Raw genomic sequence first — 5372 nt, 5'->3', positions numbered from 1 at the left:
TGCGAAAAGTAGAAGTGCAGAGTGCAGAGTGTGGAGGTGGCTTTTATTGTGCGAAATATGGATGTTCAAAAACAAGAATAATGACAAATTGCAAAAAAAAAACGTTCTCCAATGACAACCCCACACTACCTTAATCAATTTATTAGCCATAAAGACAAAGATTATGCTGCATTACAACTATTAATCTTATTCATATTTTCTTTTCGCCTTTTTTCATATATTAACAAAATATATAATATATATATATATATATATATATATATATATATAATAAGCTATTATTAATTTATAACTATTTAAAAATATATTTATAATCCAAATAAAAATACTTTTTCCATCCATTCTTTTACTATATTCCATTTTATACACCATTTAATTAAAAAAATAATAAATAAAAATAAAAAATGTTCATAAAAAAAATCCAAAAACTCATACTCCTCTCCGTCCGAGCATTCAAAAACATACGTATTAACAAAATTATTAATAAAAATAAATATATTAAAAATCAAATAAATAAATTTATTAACAAAACCTTATTCCTCTATATATATATTAATTATACAAAATATTTCCTAATAAAACTTCATTCCATTCCCTCTTCCTTTAACACTCAATATTCCTCTATTATCCATATTAATTTTTTTTAAATAATTTACATAAAATTAAATATATTAAAATTTTAAAAACTAGATAGAGATGATTGATAATTAAAAATATAAAAAACCAGATAAAATATTGAATAATTTTTAAGATAATTAAGAAATTGGAAATCAAATAAAAATACTAATAATTGAAAAGCCCAGGTTAAAGAATATCCATATCCCAGTCCAGGCGGCCGGGCTGACTGAAGTGAAAGAACAGGCACAATGGAGGGAGACGGAACCTCCCAGAAAAGAAAGAGATTTAGAGAACTTTGTGATTTGACTTTCGTAGTGGATTATTGAATAAAAATAAAAGCTTTATTTTTCATTCAAATAAATTTAAAATTAAATAAACATATTTAGAATTTAAAATAAATTAAAAGTTCAATAAATATTTTTTTTTTATTTAAATAAAGTAAAAGTTAAATAAACATATTTATAATTTAAAATAAATTAAAAGTTAAATAAACATATTTATAATTTAAACTAAATAAATATATTAAAAACCAAATTACTAATGATGTAATCTAAAACTATATAAACATATTGAAAAACAAATAACAGTCGAGAGTTGCTCAAAAAATAATACGAGACAAAAAAGGAAAGTTACAAAAGCTGGCCAAATGATATTTACAAAAGCAGAGGGTTGTTTTTAGCGAATTAAAATAATACGAGACAAAAAAGGAAAGTTACAAAAGCTGGCCAAAGGATATTTACAAAAACAGAGTGCAGTTTTTCTTTAGCGAATTCAAATTCAAAAGCAGAGTGTTGCTTTTCTCTCTTTGCTGTAGCGAATTCAAATTTCAAAGTGCATGCGGTTGGGAATGGAATGCCTTCTCCGCTTACCAAAAGAAAATGCTATCAGTTCAGGGCGGTTTGACCGTTTGAAAGGGAGTCTATATATATGCCATTTTCGCATATCAAACATGTGCAGACTTTCATCTCTTCAGCTTCTTCTCTACTCCGCATTGCATTGTCTTTGCCTCTTTGCTGTTGATGTTTGTTTTCTTCGCATGGCCATGCATCTTGGATTTTGCAGTTTCGTAATTTTCATCTGTTTTTCCGCTTTGACTGTAATTTGGGCTTCTTTTTTGTTATAATTGTAATTTGTCGTTCTTTCTTTTATTTTACCCTGGCTGTATGCATCAATTGCCAGGGTGATTTTATTTTGTTGTTGTAATGTAGAGCAGAAAGAAACGCTCGAGATGAAATCCATGTTATCCAGTGGGGTGGAGGGGCAGGTATGCACTTATTTTCCTATGTATATTTATTCATGTAGTTTTTACTAATAAATCTGTCCAGTGAGAAGCTTCTTGGTAGAGAATGGTTAATAGTCATTTTGTAGTTCTAGCTCCATAAAGCCCTAATCATTAAATCGTTTTTCTTCATTATTTCTACTTCACAATGGAGCTATGGGAATGGCAAGGGCTTTAATCATGGAATGCTTTTATTTTCTTTGACAGTTCTTGCGTATGGGTTTTGACGCGGTTAATAATTTTGCAACAGGTGAAAGGGAGGGTTATGAGATGAGAAGCTTAGGTTTCTATACGCGCCTTATGTTTGTCCGTCACAATGTCTGCTCAACAGGGTGTTCAAATCTTTTCTTTATGTGATTTGCTGTGAATTTGGGGAAATGAGGTTGACGCGCGGGACAGGATACGAATGTGCCAAAAAATGCTCGTACACCTTTTTGACTCATCATTAGTTAAGGTAAGCGACGATCCTTTAATTCTCGGTTTCCAAGAGCAATAAAACATTCACTAATCTGGTTTCTATCGTTTAAAAATGATTATATTGACTAACCTATACTACGGCCAATGCGGTTTATAAGAAAATATGAATTTAATCGAGTTTCTTCGAAATCTTAACTCCAAAATCACGAAAATATGAATTTAATTGAGTTTCATCAAAATCTTAACTCCAAGATCACTATAAAGAAAATATGAATTTAATTGAGTTTCATCGAAATCTTAACTCCAAGATCACCATAAAGAAGGAAAAAAACGCTCCATAATCACTGAGGAAAGAAGCGCTTCAAGATCAGATAGGCTGACTTAGTAAAATCAAGATTGGAACAGGTGTATAGAGTTGTCTCCAACTGTTACAATAGGAGGATTTTCGTTTTGTTCTTTTCGCCATTTGTTTTTTCACTCATTTCGGTAAAATGGTTTGCAGTGGACTTTAAACACGCGAAAAGAGATAGGACAGAATATAAACGTGCGAGAGGATATTCGTACGCCCTTTCACTTCGTAACGAAGACTTGTTTCTATAACAGGCAATGAATTGCGACACGCGGAAGGTACGACTCTTTACTAAAGACACGAAAACATTCACCGATCTCTGTATCTCTTGGTCGCTACAGGGACGTGTTAATCTATGTAGCTACACGACTCTTCCACTCTTGCTTTCCTGAAGACACAAAAATCTCTGTATCTCATGGTCTCTGCAGGTACACATTGTGTTAATCTATGTAGCTATATACCTTCGGTCAGGTAAGCAACCATCCTCTTATTAGGACAGAATATAAACGTGCGAAAGAAATGTCGTGAACCTTTTCCCTTTGTTCATTTTAACAAGCAAGGGAAGCACCGACTTTCCTAATCTTGCTTTCCTAAAGACGAAAAAGCATTCACTGATCTGTATGTCATGGTCTTTGCAGGCACATACAATGTCAATCTATGTAGCTACACCTTCTGTCACGTAAACAACCAATCTCTTATATTTTACATTAATTTCTTCAGTATTTTCCTTGGTGTTCACAATCTTTTTCCAGGTAATTTTATTTTATGGTAGGATGTACAGCAAAGGATAGATCGCTGGATATATGTTTTTTGGGTTGGATAATGCCCTGCATTAATATGTATGGAGCCTTAAAAGTACTATTGTCCGTTCCAGCTTTTGAAAGGAGTCATGGATACAAGTCTGATGAAGAATATCACGAGCCTCCGTCATGTAGGTGCACATTGTTTTGGTTGGGTGCTTTTCGTTGGCTGTTGTTTTCTTTTTCATTTATTTATTGGCTACGCTATTTATGTTGTATGTTATTGTTTTTCTTTTTCTAATTTATATATTAGACTGGAGTTTTAAACTTTTAGCTACGTATATCTGAGTAATGATAATGGGAGCCTTGGTAGAGAATAACATAGAGCCTTAGGAGTTGTTATTCATAGGAGAGGTTAAACACTTTTCATTATTAAATTGATTTTAGACTGAAATTGTGGGAATTCTCAAGAGTTGGCATGTTGTGGGAAAGCTCGTTTACATTTAATTTCTTTGTTTGCTTATTGATTTTGGCTCAGTGTTGAAAGGAACTTTGATTTGCAATAGGTGAAAAGGAGGGTTCCATTGAGGATGAAGATGAGATGATAATATATTAATTTTGTTTCGAGGTAAGAGCCCAATGTCTTCCACATGTTTGTTTGACTTGCTGAGATCATTTCTATATGCCAGATCATACCTTATTTGCGGTTCTCTATTCTCTTTGAATATAGTTTGAGCTGTAATTGTCGTTCTCATTGGTTTCTATATTTGTTTGGCTTGCTTAGATCATTTCTATATGCCAGATCATACCTGGTTTCAAAAGTATTTGCGGTTCTCTATTCTCATTGAATATAGTTTGAGCTGTAATTGTCATTCTCATTCGTTTCTATATTTGTTAACTAAAGGGATTTACAAAGTGTTATACCTAAATACTTGATGTTATTTACTATTTCAATATGCACTAAAATGCTAATGTTTTATTATGAAAGATGAATATATTAGAAGCGCTTTAACTTCGTATATTTATTTGGCTCCTATAGGTTAAGGAACTTAAAAAGTGTGATAACTTATCCTTAAGTACGTGATTTTAAACACTCTTTCAAGGTGCACTTAATGCTAATGTTGTAGTATGAAAAATGTTTTTTTTTGAATTTCTATATCGTTGTGTAGTTATACCTATTGTTAATGAAAGTATCACTATCAGATAGAATTCTATTGTAAAAAACTTGATATGTAGGACCTATTAGTAATTACCCACCATTTTGTCATGTGGAAATTTTTACAAATTTCTACCACTGTTTGCATGTTCTTGAGTTCTAGGATAGTGAGAAAGTGTGTGTTGGAAGGCTGGCCACCTGAAATAGATTGAAATATCATCTTGAACTACTTCATCTTGTGAGCAACCCAAAATATATGGAATGTTTGGTTGGGGAATATGGGAAGCTTTATGGCTACAAAGGCCTGAAAACTAATGTGTGGCTGAATGCCCTCTCATTTCATGCCTATGTGATATCCAGTATGAGATCATTGCTGCCAGGAGATCCAAAGAACACAATAGAGTGGTCACATTTTGGAGACTTGTAGCATCAAATAATAGTTAAGGTCTTTTCTTTTCTTTTTCACTTGTAATTGCAGCCGTACAGATCATCAAATTCAATCAGAATGTAAGGAGATAAGGTGTAGATCGTACGTTAGGATTTACATATCCTCTATGCTAGTCCTTTATCCAACAATAAGATGTATCTCCAGCTCCATCACCCTAACTAGAAGAACAATAATGGACTTTCAGAAGCATACCAGCATGTAAAGGATCTAGTGTGACCTGATTTGCCATGATTTCTATGGCAAATCGGGTCATTGATCTAGTAAGTAGACAAACAGATAATCAAGTAGTGGTAGGCCTGTTGTTTTGAGGCAGATATGGAGAAAACTATACAGTGTATATCTTGGAGTTGTGATCATTTGCAGGG

At 32.6% G+C, this 5372-nt stretch overlaps 1 long non-coding RNA gene across 1 annotated transcript; it reads left to right on the top strand.

Moving 5' to 3' along the window:
* Positions 1-3213: 3213 nt before the first annotated feature.
* On the top strand, positions 3214-4034 carry LOC149259260 (uncharacterized). Its single transcript, XR_016247052.1, has 3 exons — positions 3214-3342; positions 3538-3594; positions 3942-4034. It is a non-coding gene; the product is annotated as an uncharacterized LOC149259260 (long non-coding RNA).
* Positions 4035-5372: the final 1338 nt, after the last annotated feature.

This window comes from Pinus tabuliformis, chromosome 6 (assembly GCF_031772625.1).
Source record: "Pinus tabuliformis cultivar Carrire ecotype Pingquan chromosome 6, CPIR1, whole genome shotgun sequence".
Taxonomy (NCBI): Eukaryota; Viridiplantae; Streptophyta; class Pinopsida; order Pinales; family Pinaceae; genus Pinus; species Pinus tabuliformis.
Note: the sequence above shows the minus strand (reverse complement) of the source record. Positions and strands in the feature narration are given on the sequence as shown.